Source organism: Helianthus annuus, chromosome 9 (genome assembly GCF_002127325.2).
Source record: "Helianthus annuus cultivar XRQ/B chromosome 9, HanXRQr2.0-SUNRISE, whole genome shotgun sequence".
NCBI classification, from domain to species: Eukaryota; Viridiplantae; Streptophyta; class Magnoliopsida; order Asterales; family Asteraceae; genus Helianthus; species Helianthus annuus.
The window spans coordinates 109,792,960-109,808,552 of record NC_035441.2 but is presented as its reverse complement, the minus strand read 5'-3'; the positions used below and the strand labels follow the sequence as shown (position 1 = coordinate 109,808,552).

Genomic DNA, 15,593 nt, shown 5'->3' with positions numbered 1-15,593 from the left:
CGTAGGGGTATTTTGGTAATTTCACATAAGCCGAAAAGCTCAAAACTGGAGTCTGAGTTTATCAACCTTTGCTTACTGTTAAAATATGATAATTTGCCTCTTATATCAGTAAGTATCAACCCGGGTATGTCCAATACAATTTTGTTACATACTTTGCGTTAAAAACGCTTAATAAGGCGATTAAAGGCCATTTCCGGGTTCGATACTTAAATCTGATATTTTTATATTTCCAGAAGACTTAAAATAATCTATTTATCATATGTGATCAGTAGCAAAAGGTTTGAAGTCGTTTAGATATGTAAAACTCATTTTATGGTCCGTAAGGGCAAAACCGACAATTACCGGATTAAGCCTACGACTACTAGTTATGCTCAGCCTAAAATTAATTAAAAATATTTAAAAATCCCAAAATAATATATTACATCAGTGGGTATTAAGTTTGATACCAAAAAGTAGGCTTAACTAGGCTATACGCTAATTGCGCCATTTTTTTAACATAAAGCATTCATTTAGCGATAATGAGCATAACTCTTAATCTACAATTCAAACTGATGTCAAACTTTGCATACAAGTTTATATATCAGTAATTTAAGTTTCTACTCTTTTACATTTCCAAAAATCACGTTTTAAGGTAATAAGGGCATAACGGTCAACATATGAGCAATTAACGGAAACATGCATATTAATTGGATAACTAATGAACCAAGGTGTATAATCACAGAGGGTTGTTCTAACATGTAACCTAATCCAATTAAAGGTCTGAGGCATTTCTAAAACATGCCTAAACGGGTCAGAACTGAAAGTCAAAGTGAAAGTCAAACTATGTGACTTTCGGTTCCGAACCGGGTCTAAACAGGAAATTGTCGGGTTGAACATGTTTAGACATGCTCTTACACTTATTACTAAGTTATAACAATGATCCAACAGGTTGTATATGATCTACAATGTTAATTATGCATAAATGGCATTTTAGACTTCCTGTTGACTTTTTAAGTAAAGGTTTGACCCGACTTTTGACCTGGTTAGAGTGATGATCAGGGGAAACCCTTTTGAGGTTTTATTACCCACATAAATACCAACTTATAACTACTTTTAATTCGAGATATGACTGAGCCATTGTTGACTAATCTCGAAGTCAAACCGTAATTACGACGGTTTGACTTTTAGCTAAATAACTAAGCTAAACTCAATTTAGAAAGGATTAGAACACTTACTGAAGTCCTAAGCTTGATTAGGGATCACTTGGAAGCAGGTTGGAGCTCCAAAAATGATCAGAATGCTGAAGGAATTGGTGTGAGAATGTTTGCAAGTTCATACTCCTTTTATAGTGAAATTTCCACCATAAGAAGTTGACACTTGGGTCTACAACTCTCCACAACTGATCAACACTTGTTACTAGAGCTTAGGGGGTGTCTAGGGGTCAAGAGAAATGTGGAAAATCGGATAAGATTGATCAGATTGCACTTCAGCAGGCAAAACCCAAAAATTTCGAAGCTGGGCACCCCTCGCGTGACGCTAGGCCCCCGTCGCGTCACGCTAGGCCCCTTCTGCACAAAATCAATATTTTTAGATTTTGCGATTTGATCCTTGGCTCTTCAAAATTCGATTAGGCACTTGTTTCTTGCATTATGAACCCTTATAATTGATCTATCATATACCCACTTTGTTAGGTCCCCGGTTAACTTCGTTGTTACCCGAAAAGTCCTAACATTCAACGTTTACGCTTTAACCCTTCGCACACGAATTCGATCATAACTTTCTCATACGTTAACGAAACTTTACGAAATTTAAACCGTGTATTCTAGTGAGCATGATTAACCGTTACAAAGCTTCGGGTTTGTCAAAAGGTCACTCAGAGGTATAATTTAAACATGTTGACACATTTAGCCCCTGTAGTTTGAAATCTCTCACATTTAGCTTCGTATGATCCATGATTTATTCGTTTGAAGGTATGAGCACCATGTAGGGTTAATGTACATTATATTTACCCCTTGTTGACATTTTTAACCCTCGAATTTACATACTTTCAAGGTTTGTCAACTTTAGTCCTTTATTTATTATTTAATGCCACGTGTAAACTCATGCCACGTGTTAACACATTATTGGACACAAAATTTTGAGGTGTTACATCCTCACCCCCTTAAAATAAATCTTGACCCGAGATTTACTGAAACAAATAAGGGTACTTTTCTTTCATTGTGGATTCAACCTCCCACGTGTATTCGGGTCCTCTACGGGCATCCCATTTGACCTTTACAATAGGTACATGCTTCCCCCGAAGCTTCTTTACCTGTCGATCTTCAATCGACAAAGGTTTTTCAAAAAAAAAATTAAGCTCTCGTCTATATGCACATCTGTATGAGGTATTACCAGTGATTCATCAGCGAAACACTTCTTCAGATTGCAGATGTGGAACACATTGTGAATTCCACTGAGCTCTTCCGGTAAGTTTAACTTATAGGCAACTGACCCGACACGTTCGATAACCTCGAAAGGTCCTATGTATCTCGGGCTTAGCTTGCCCTTCTTACCAAATCGCATCACTCCCTTCCAGGGTTACACTTTAAGCAGAACTTTGTCACCTACTTCGAAGTGAAAATCCTTACGCTTTGGATCTGCGTAACTTTTCTGCCTATCGCGGGCAGCTTTGAGACGGTCACGAACCTGGACAATCTTGTCCGTCGTCTCAAAGACTATCTCTGGTCCTGACAATTGGACATCTCCAACTTCCGCCCAACACACGGGCGATCTACACTTTCTACCGTATAATGCCTCAAAAGGCGCAGCCTTAATGCTGGTATGGTAGCTATTGTTGTAGGAGAATTCGATTAACGGTAGGTTCTTATCCCAACTACCACTCAAATCGATCGCACATGCTCGTAGCATGTCTTCCAACGTTTGAATAGTACGTTCACTCTGACCGTCAGTCTGAGGATGGTAAGCCGTACTAGAATCCAACGTGTGCCCAAAGATTGTTGGAAACTCTTCCAAAAATGTGACGTGTACTTGGTATCTCGATCAGAGATAATAGCCACAGGTATGCCATGTAAGGCTACAATCTTATCAACATATAACTGGGCTAACATACCGGAGCTATAAGTCTCCTTGATGGGTAAGAAATGTGCTGACTTAGTCAGTCTATCAACTATAACCCATATTGTATCATTTCCTTTCCTTGTCTTAGGTAACTTAGTGATAAAATCCATGGTTACCATTTCCCACCTCCACGTAGGAAGTTCAGGCTGTTGTAGCAAGCCTGACGGCTTTTTATGCTCGGCTTTGACTTGCGCACATGTCAAGCATTTAGCTACATAGGTGGCTACAGACTTTTTCAAGCTTATCCACCAATAATTTTCCTTTAGATCCTGGGTAGCTGATGACAATTTCTTAATCGTTGCCTAATTAGGATTGCGGCAATTAATATATAAGCAATATGAACCGTCTTTCTTATTTAATAATATAAAACCCTCAGAAGATTGAGTCAGGCTATATGATCCTATGTCTTAAACCTACTTAATCAAGGTTTCGATTTTTCCATAATCAATATGGAGTTTTCACAATACTCCAGCCCACAGCGGGATGCTAATCTTAATTATACCTGCCTTCCAGGAGGTAAGCAGGGAAAACTTATGAGAAGATAATCAAGATGTAAGGAGGTTACAGAGATTTTTCCATATCTCAGGCTCTAGTTCATCCACCATTGCTCGTGTCAAATAAGTGACACATTTATGTTATAATTCCACGAATTCCTTAATCGGGAATATTTACTTGAACAATTCCATTCTGGATATCTTCTTTGAATACTACTCGTCGTCTTTAGTACAATATGACCATTGGGATATCTTAGGGGTTCCATGTATTAAACCTCCATACTGATCAGGCATGGAAGTAATCTATGGGACACACTAGGATACGCCAATCCTCATATGGTACTTTTATCAAACATAGTTTGGCATTCGCAGGCGATAGAAAAATAATGAGAAAATAGTTAAAATAACATATGTTGTCGAACTCTATGCGAAGAAAGAGTACTCTTAGATTTTTCGGAAAGATTCCTTGCCGATACTATAAGGATCGGTTACCATGGTTTCCTTGGTAAGTTATACCTTGTGAATAATATAAAAGTTTGCTAAGCTTATGGTTTATGAAGATATATTATTGCCTGTATTAAAAACAGGACACTTAGCAGATATTGTCATTGGTAAATGATAAGGAATGTATTTGATGACATTGTGAACTGCCTCTTGGCATTCATCAGGTGAGTTCAGGCATTTCTTCTTTTAGCCTTTCCAGGCTTAGCTGTACCTATGCTTATATTTAATCAAAATGGAAATTTCACAAACTAGGCACCTAGCTCGGTTGGCTAGGCGCGAGAAAGGGTGTGGCCTAGACCCAGGTTCGATTCCGGGGACGGCCGGTTCCACCATTTTTTTTTGGGAGTTATCCTCCTCCTTTGGTTCATCCTTCATATTCGAAGTGTGAACAAAACTCTTCTCATGAGCAATTGAACGTGGTTTTGGATGAAATTTAGAGCGAGAAGCATTCGGCTCTTTGGGTTGTTTCATGACCTTTTCCCCTTGGCCTTTCAAACTGCTGCTTTAACCACCGCTTGGAAATTTACTCCATTAATATTGAGGTTTACGCTTGAGACATTATTTGCTTTTGTCGCATTAATAGCATCGCGACTATTGCCTATCTCATCCGAGTTTTCCATACTCGAAACTTGGTACCAATCACCAAGTTTAACAATTATTAGTCATCATTCTGGTGACCTGACTTAGATTAGCCATGGCATTAATAAACCGTATGGGCTATTCTGTTCTGAACATTCTTAATGAATGCTATTTGAATGTATATCTATTACATTTAGCTTAGGTCACAAGGGACTATCAATGGCATTCAAGGTTTGGAGCGTGTCCAATACCTGCTTGACAGGGGACCATAATGTCACAACTGTCTTTGTCACAAGGACAATTATAAATAGCTCAAAGGCTAGCCTTACATGACTTTGGTTATATATATATATATATATATATATATACATAAATGGCATAGAAGCCTGTCACGAGGGACGTAGAAAGATATGGCAATAAGCCTAGTCATGAAGGACATAAGTAATCATATGGCGCGAAGGCCTTGTCGTAATGACATTTAGATGCGACACAAATGGCCTTGTCTCTAGGATGGTTATAGGATATGGCACTAAGGCCTGTCACCAGCGATGTTAACATTTAGTATGTTAACTTGTCACGAACGACGAATTATAGCACGGAGGCTTGTTATGGTTGACTTGAAATATAACTTGTGGATTTGTCACAAGGACATCAATTCATAGGCTGCAATCTTATTAGATTAGGAGTCTTAAGGCTTGAACTTGGTTCTTCACCTTTGGACAGGGAGTCATAGACTACAACTGTCATCATCTTGAGAGACGATTCATTTGGCAGAAAAGTAAGCCAATCAATATCACTAATGGATGTTTATATATAACCATCGTATCTAATGATATTAGTCATGATCACATCGATCATATTGACTATTAGGTTTGGGTATAATCACACCATTTTGAACAGGGGCTCATAAAGATCACTACTATCTTTGTCTTACCGTCACTAGAATAAAGTATAGCCCGTAGGCATTTCATCACGAGGGACGTTAATATTATGATCATCATACTGATGATCCTAGTCAGGATCGCAATGATAGTATAGACTATGGGATTTGAGTATAGCTCACCCCCTTGGGCAAAGAATCACAAACGACTACGATTGCCTTGTCTCAATTGGATAATATAATATAGCCCTTAGGCAAAACATCATTAAGGATGTTAATTTTTTTTTTTTTAATCATCGTATTGATGATTTTTGTCATGATGGCATTGGTCATATAGACTATTAGGCTTGAGCATAGCTCACTACCTTGGATAGGGAATCGTAAAGATCACAATGTTTTTGTCACACATGGACTATATAATATGGCCCATAGGCTAAACATCACTAATGGATGTTTATAATAGGTTCATCCTATTAGATGATATAAGTCATGATTGCGTTAATCATATTGACTATTTTGGCTTGAGCATAGCTCACCACCTCAGACAAGGAATCATAAAGATAACAATGTCAATGTCTCAAATGGACAATATATTATAGCCCTTAGGCAAAACATCACTAAAGGATGTTAAATAATATTATCATCGTATTAGATGATATTAGTCATGATCGCATTGATCATATAGACTATTATGTTTGGACATAGTCCAATATTTTAGACAGGAGGTCAAAGACCATCACTGTCGTTGTCTTATCGGACAACAAGTTTAGCTCGCAGGCACTTCATCACTAACGGATGTTTATAATATGATCATTCATAGGATGATATAAGCCATGATTTCTAAATCACTAGGCTAGATAAGGGAATTGGAAGAATCCAATATAAGGATGACTGTTGTGATTTTCCCGAATCACATTTGTCAAGAGTGCTAACATATTCTTAGGTGTTAACAAGGATCTGAATCCCTTGAGTAGGTTTCACCATCTTGGCCGCGTAGGCTAGGTTTCACCTTTAAGATTCTTTTTAAAATGCATACTGGCAGGGAAGGAAGGATATTTATTTTTATTCAGGATTTTTATCATAAATCCTAATTCGTAAGTTAATAATAGCACAAATGGCCTAGTCGCGTAGACAAGTTTAATTTATAAGCCATGATTTCAAAGGATCACGGCATTAAGGTTTGAATCAAAGTTCATTACCTTTTCCTGACAGGGAGCTATAGACTACCACTGTCTTTAGTCTCAGAGGACATCAACTATAGCCCGTAGGCACTTCCCTTCTAAGGGATGTTTATTACGGAATTGCCCCTTAGGGAAATTTATTAACCATGGCAAGCAGAGACCATATTCGGTTAATTTATTAATCATATTTATTTAGGATTCCTATTATAATTTATCCTAATCATAAAACATTACAGTTTTATTTGTGGCACCCAATGGCCTGGTCACATGGACATTTATAATTTATAAGCTTATGAATTCAGAGAATCAAAGCAACAATAACAGTCTTTATTTATTAGCACAAAAGGCCTAGTCACAAGGACAACAATTTTTTTTTTAACCGTAAGCCATGATTTCAGAGAATCAAGGCCCTTAAATATATTAGCACAACAGGCTTAGTCACAAGGACAATTTTAAATCATAAGCCATGATTTCAGAGAATCAAGGCCTTTAAATATATTAGCACAACAGGCTTAGTCACAAGGACATATATATATCATATGCTATGATTTCAGAGAATCAAAGTATTTGAGGTTTGAACCTAGTTCATTACCTTTTTCTGACAGGGAGTCATCGCTACCACTGTCTTTTGGCTCATATGGAAATGAGCAGGGCCCGTAGGCATTATGTTACCACGTATGGTTAAAATATGATCATCTTAATTGATGATGTAAACCCAGGATTCAGAGATCATTAAACTGGGTTAGGAATCTTTTAAAAAGATCTTTATATAATAACGTGTGTGATTTTAAATGAATCACATCTGCCAGGAGTGTTAACATGTTTTAAGATGTTAACAGGGATTTGAATCTTTTAAACAGGTCTTACCATCTTGGCCCGGTCTTATAATTGACCCGAAGGCTAGGTTTCACTCTAAAGATTCTTAGTTAATGATTTGAATCTTTTTAACAGGTCTTACCATCTTGGCCCGGTCTTATAATTGACCCGAAGGCTAGGTTTCACACTTAAGATTCTTAATTAATGATTTGAATCTTTTTAACAGGTCTTACCATCTTGGCCCGGTCTTATAATTGACCCGAAGGCTAGGTTTCACACTTAAGATTCTTAATTTATAATTATCGCAGAACAATTTTAAATTGAGGTGTTAATATGGATCTGAATCTAATTATGGAACTACCATCTTGGTCCGGTCTTAAAATGACACGTGGCTAGGTCTTGTCCTTTTCAGATTTTGCCATTTTATTATAATGGTAGATCTTATAAAAGAAATGTTAATAAGGATCTGAATCTAATTTGAGGAACTGCCATCTTGGCCGGGTCTTAATATGACACGAGGCTAGGTCTTGCCCTTTTTAGATTTTGCCATTTTATTATAATGGTAGATCTTATAAAAGAAATGTTATTTTTCATTTATTTCATTTTTTCATGTTTAGGATGAAAATTTTAAATTTAGTCAATCCATTATATGAAAATAAAAATACAGAGTTGCCCTAAGCGGGACTTGAAAGGAATAATATGTCCTCGGAGGGACCGTAAGATAATTATGTCCTCATAAGGACTATTAAGGAAACGATCTTCAACAAAAAGGAGTTTCTTCTTCATTCTATCTCTGAATGCTTTTTCCTTGGATGCTCGTTTCATTCTAGCCGCGGTACGAAGCTCAGCATCTCAGGGCTCCGGGTGTGGAGAACTCCTATTACAGCTTCTTCGCTTGGCGACGTATCCAATAAAATTTGGAAGTAAAAATTTCTAGATTAGGATTGAGAATATTCCTAAGTTAAGTCTAGACTCAAAAGATCAAGGAATGTGCTACTGTGTCATTGGGATTAAACACCAAAAACTAGTGTTTAATTCACTCAATGTTGGCTCTGATACCAACCTATCACACCCCGAATTTCAACGTATCACCGGTGGGCCCGGTGGGGGATTATCGTGATGTCATGGTTGGCAACGTAATAGTCAAACAACACAATATTTAACATGCACAGCGGAAGCAATTGAAAATATAATACAACCGAATTTATTATTGTAATATCAATTGTCACAATATTCAGAAGTTTATCCACAGAAGGATCGAACATAAAATGGAAACAATAGTTCAACAGACTTTTAGGCATCTTAAGCTTGCGAGACTTCTATTGATGCTAAGGAGAAATATCCAGCCAATTACGTATAGTACCTGCATTTAGCCTTTTTGGAAAATACGTCAGTTTACACTGGTAAATACAATTAACCGACTCATTTTGAAAAATGATTGAAAATTGGTTTGGATGCACGTGGCACAAAATATCTTTTATCATTTGATTAAAATGCACAGAGGCAAAATTAATCTTTTTAACTTGGGAGAATTATTTAATATTATAATCTTGTGAACAAATTACATGTTACTTATGCGTTCAGTAGCCCGAATCTTGTCCGGGTTAAAGATCAATAGACACACCACATCATAGAGTTATACACGGACGGTGTACGCCTACACCCCGTGCTCAGGTCGTGGCCATCTCGTAAGATGATGCCAAGGATATCCGGGACATGGTCATTAACCCCCCAAAGGCTGTAAAGTAAACAAGACTGTTTAAACGAGCCGATCAAATTATTCAACTACCCACTTTAACGGTGGAGATTTCATGCTCGATCAAGCGGTATGCTATATACCGTAACCCAAGCCCGTATAGGGAAAATAAGTTAAAAGTATTTACCTGAGCTAAATATAAATTCAATCCCAGCCGTATATCAAATCAGCAAGTACAGATAGCTTTTACTGGGCTCCTAATCTGGAACGGAGGTTTATAATAACCTATTAGAATCCTAACGGGTCTTTAGTTAAGCTTAAGCTTAGACCGGTTAGTTTCAAAGATACGGTTCGTACGCACTATTTAAGCGAAGACCGGATAGAATGTGATTTAGACCCGACAAGTTCAGAGACTTTTTTAATATGGGAATTTCATACGCATTCTGGATTTTGAGATAAAACCGTTAAGGTTTGACCCGTTTCGGCTAATTTATGTAAACTTGTTACATAAACCGAACCGTACGCGTAATAAGCGTGACGGGTATTCATGAGAGCTATATACAGGTTTCCTAAGTTAATTATGCCTCAAATATGTTGTGACATCAGTAAGATGCCTTTCATTATTCCCGAAACGTGTTTAAACACAAACTAGGCCCCGTAGGGGTAGTTTGGTCATTTAAAAGTTTATAAAAGAGTTTAAGTAACAACCTGAGTTACAGGTCTGATGTAATCAGAAATAATACATAATTTGCTAAGTTATATCAGTAGGTTAAAGCATATATGTGAATTTATCAAATTTAACCAAACTATGCCCCGTAGGGGTATTTTGGTAATTTCACATAAGCCGAAAAGCTCAAAACTGGAGTCTGAGTTTATCAACCTTTGCTTACTGTTAAAATATTATAATTTGCCTCTTATATCAGTAGGTATCAACCCGGGTATGTCCAATATAATTTTGTTACATACTTTGCGTTAAAAACGCTTAATAAGGCGATTAAAGGCCATTTCCGGGTTCGATACTTAAATCTGATATTTTTATATTTCCAGAAGGCTTAAAATAATCTATTTATCATATGTGATCAGTAGCAAAAGGTTTGAAGTCGTTTAGATATGTAAAACTCATTTTATGGTCCGTAAGGGCAAAACCGACAATTACCGGATTAAGCCTACGACTACTAGTTATGCTCAGCCTAAAATTAATTAAAAATATTTAAAAATCCCAAAATAATATATTACATCAGTGGGTATTAAGTTTGATACCAAAAAGTAGGCTTAACTAGGCTATACGCTAATTGCGCCATTTTATTAACATAAAGCATTCATTTAGCGATAATGAGCATAACTCTTAATCTACAATTCAAACTGATGTCAAACTTTGCATACAAGTTTATATATCAGTAATTTAAGTTTCTACTCTTTCACATTTCCAAAAATCACGTTTTAAGGTAATAAGGGCATAACGGTCAACATATGAGCAATTAACGGAAACATGCATATTAATTGGATAACTAATGAACCAAGGTGTATAATCACAGAGGGTTGTTCTAACATGCAACCTAATCCAATTAAAGCTCTGAGGCATTTCTAAAACATGCCTAAACGGGTCAGAACTGAAAGTCAAAGTGAAAGTCAAACTATGTGACTTTCGGTTCCGAACCGGGTCTAAACAGGAAATTGTCGGGTTGAACATGTTTAGACATGCTCTTACACTTATTACTAAGTTATAACAATGATCCAACAGGTTGTATATGATCTACAATGTTAATTATGCATAAATGGCATTTTAGACTTCCTGTTGACTTTTTAAGTAAAGGTTTGACCCGACTTTTGACCTGGTTAGAGTGATGATCAGGGGAAACCCTTTTGAGGTTTTATTACCCACATAAATACCAACTTATAACTACTTTAATTCGAGATATGACTGAGCCATTGTTGACTAATCTCGAAGTCAAACCGTAATTACGACGGTTTGACTTTTAGCTAAATAACTAAGCTAAACTCAATTTAGAAAGGATTAGAACACTTACTGAAGTCCTAAGCTTGATTAGGGATCACTTGGAAGCAGGTTGGAGCTCCAGAAATGATCAGAATGCTGAAGGAATTGGTGTGAGAATGTTTGCAAGTTCATACTCCTTTTATAGTGAAATTTCTACCATAAGAAGTTGACACTTGGGTCTACAACTCTCCACAACTGATCAACACTTGTTACTAGAGCTTAGGGGGTGTCTAGGGGTCAAGAGAAATGTGGAAAATCGGATAAGATTGATCAGATTGCACTTCAGCAGGCAAAACCCAAAAATTTCGAAGCTGGGCACCCCTCGCGTGACGCTAGGCCCCCGTCGCGTCACGCTAGGCCCCTTCTGCACAAAATCAATATTTTTAGATTTTGCGATTTGATCCTTGGCTCTTCAAAATTCGATTAGGCACTTGTTTCTTGCATTATGAACCCTTATAATTGATCTATCATATACCCACTTTGTTAGGTCCCCGGTTAACTTCGTTGTTACCCGAAAAGTCCTAACATTCAACGTTTACGCTTTAACCCTTCGCACACGAATTCGATCATAACTTTCTCATACGTTAACGAAACTTTACGAAATTTAAACCGTGTATTCTAGTGAGCATGATTAACCGTTACAAAGCTTCGGGTTTGTCAAAAGGTCACTCAGAGGTATAATTTAAACATGTTGACACATTTAACCCCTGTAGTTTGAAATCTCTCACATTTAGCTTCGTATGATCCATGATTTATTCGTTTGAAGGTATGAGCACCATGTAGGGTTAATGTACATTATATTTACCCCTTGTTGACATTTTTAACCCTCGAATTTACATACTTTCAAGGTTTGTCAACTTTAGTCCTTTATTTATTATTTAATGCCACGTGTAAACTCATGCCACGTGTTAACACATTATTGGACACAAAATTTTGAGGTGTTACATACTGACAGACTTAGACAGACAGTCTAAGGGAGTCTTAAATTTAAGAGCTTTTGTGGGAAGCCGATTTAGGAGATACACAGAGGTTGCAACTGCCTCCGGCCAGAAAGATTTAGGTACCTGAGATTCAATTAAAAGGGCTTGAGTCATTTCAAGAATAATACGGTTTTTTCGTTCGGAAACACCATTTTGTTCGGGGGTATGAGAACAAGAGGTTTGATGAATTAATCCTTTGGTTTTAGAGAATTGTTTCATGGATGTATTGACAAATTCGCCCCCATTGTCGGATCGAAGGATTTGGATTTGGGTTTGGAATTGAGTGTGAATCATAGCATAAAACGTGATGAATTTCTCGTAAACTTCGGATTTGGTTTTTAAAAAATATACCCATGTCATGCGAGTGCAATATCCACGAATAGTAGAAAATACCAAAGACCTTGCCCCCCATCACAGGAGCAGGACCCCACACATCAGAATGAATTAGTGAAAAGGGTGAAGCAACTTTCGTATTGCTAGGTTTGAATGGTTGTCGATGGCTTTTAGCACGAAAACATGTTTCACAATCTATTTTCCCATTTGAAGGAAAGAGTTTTGGAAACAAAAGGTGCGAATAACCAATGGATGGGTGTCCCAAACGTCTATGCCATAGCCAGGCTTCCCGATTTTCGGTTCCATGTGCCAACATCACAGTACCCTGTTGAGCCACTTCATCCACGTAGTACAGTCCTTGGCGCTCAGTACCACGTCCAATAATCACACCCGTCCTGATATCCTGTAGAAGGCAGAAAGTAGGATGCATTACTACCGTGCAATTTAGGTCTTTGGTAATATGGCTAATTGAGAGCAGTTTGTGCGATAATGATGGAACATAAAGACAATTTGATAATTTCATAGTTGGTGAAATTTCAATTGTTCCTCCTCCTTTCACTTGCATTGTTCCGTTGTTTGCGGTATGGATTTGAGTTTTTTGAGGATTGGACATTGACCGTATGTCTAACGGTTCAAACGTCATTGTGTCAGTGGCACCAAAATCTAATATCCAAGAACTGTTTTTTCCATGATTGATTTCCATTTTTTCCTCTTTTGATTTTTTTTTTGACCTTTTTTTTATTTTTTTGAACTTTGTTTACAATAACAATACCAGACACTTACCAACCGAGCGTAGTTGATAAACAATTAAGTACGCCGAAAGTAAGAGATACGTTGTCTAGGTACCGCTATTAAGCAAGCAACTGACCCAGCGAATTTATCAAAATACGCTGGATACTTGAACTCGCGTTCAAGATTTTCGTTTGAAATACCGTCGCTAGGAGCGAAGTTATCTTACCGGCGTATTTATTAAATACACCAGTAACTTGAACTCGCGTTCAAGATTTAGGTTAAGCGGATTTATGCAGCGTAATTGTTGAAAAAAAAGGATACTACACTTGATCTTAGCCAAAAAGCCAAGAAAGGTATTTATCAAATACCTAGCGTATTTATCAAAAATGTTGGTGGGGTTTTTGTTTTGTAAAGGTACTGACAACCAATCAATGTCGGTTGGTGGAAACCTTGGTTGGTGGAAACACTTTTTTCCAACCAATATCACCTCTCCAAACAATTTTCCATATATTATTTATCAAAGACCAGTAGCACCGTCCCTTTTAAACGAGAAAGATAAGAAACGACGGAACGATTAATAAACGGGAAACAAACAACCGACGGCAGAGACCGACGGTAGGGTTGGTGGTTTAGTCGTTGTTGCCCGTTGGATCCGACGGAAACCCTTTTTACAGGAGACTAGCGGCGGCGGCAACGGTGACGGTAGGGTTTTGGAATTGATCAGATTCTTCGGAACTGATTTCCGGTATTTTTCGAGTTTGATATTGTTGTCGGGTTTGGTTGTAGATGATGAGCAGAGTGTTTGAGAATCAGAAACACTGCTCTGATACCATGTTGTTTGGTATAGAGAATGAACTGATTTAGGGTTTGAATTGTATTGAGAATTGTATTGATAAAATGTTTGTACAAGAATAGGGTTACAAAAAGATGGAGTTTATATAGAACACCATATTACACACTAGCCCCTATACTATTTTTTTTCTTCTTTCCGACAGCTGTAACATCTGAATGGTTAAGTGTTAAACCAGTAAGAGGTCTAAGCCATTAAGTGCTGAACCAATAAGAGGTCTGAACCATTAAGAGCATGTATAATGTTTAACCGTTCAGAGGCAAATGTCTGACCAATTCAGATTAGAGGTCTTAACCATTCAGACTCTGTATAAATTTTAACCATTCAGAGACAAATGTCTGAACCATCCAGACATTTGCTCGTGACACAAACAATCTGAACCATTAAGTGTTGAACCAGTAAGAGGTCTGAACCATTAACAGTCTCATTAAGATGTAAACAAACAACCCCATAGAGTTATAGATATGTTAAAAGAGTTTGAAATTTTATATATTTTGATGATTTTTTTTTGTTCTAGACTTTAGTAGCATGATTTTGTTGTTTTGATGTTTTTTTTTTGTTGTTCTATACTTTACTAGGGCTTGAATATTAAAATTGAAAATTATGGATCGATTTATATTTTTGATAGAAACCATGAGTAGTGAAGTTTTGGCGAGATTTCTCATGAGGAACCATTAGAAAAGTAACTCTAGATGATGTTTTGCATAGATTTCAAAAAATGAAAACCTGTAGAGCACAATTTTAAACATGTTTATAATGACATTTGACATGTGTTTAATGGTTATATAAATTTTAGTTTGATATTCTTTTGTTTGACATGACCCGATCCGATGTGAACCGACTTTTTATATATACCCAGGGGCCTAAAATCTTTAAAAATATTTTGCACCCTCATAAAAAAATTCCTGGATACGTAATTGGCAGAATGTATAGTCAGTGTAGTGTGTATGGTTGTTGCAATACATGGTCAGTGCAATGTACATGGATACATAAATCTGCATTATGGAACTAATTGACAAATTCCTTTATTGATGTTTGGATGATTTGGTAAACACTTATGTGCTTTTAACTACCTTATTGTTTAAAGGCCTAATAATAAAGGTAAAATTTGATGCAAGTTGAGTGCAAATTGGGTGCGTGAATGTAAGTTGATGAAGGTTGAGTGGCATGTTCTAATTTGGAGGGAAATACAAATTTGGTTGGACGGTTTTAAACTGTAGAGACAGATTGTGCTATGAGAACCATGGCATTTTGGTCGTTTCAAAACATTTAACAAGAATATTTAACAGGTGTTTAATGGAATGACTCAAAAAAGTAGTGAAGTGTAAACCATAGGGACTCATAGGAATAAAAATAAAAGTTAGGAGCTTAACATGCTCAACGGTAATCACATGGACTCAAGTTGTAATTTTCTCTTTTGGTTTTCCTCGTGTTCATTATGGTGATTTCCCCAGAT

At 37.0% G+C, this 15,593-nt stretch overlaps 1 pseudogene; it reads right to left on the bottom strand.

Moving 5' to 3' along the window:
• Window positions 1-13,498: 13,498 nt before the first annotated feature.
• On the bottom strand, window positions 13,499-13,644 carry LOC118482451 (annotated as a pseudogene).
• Between the last annotated feature and the right edge of the window lie 1,949 nt (window positions 13,645-15,593).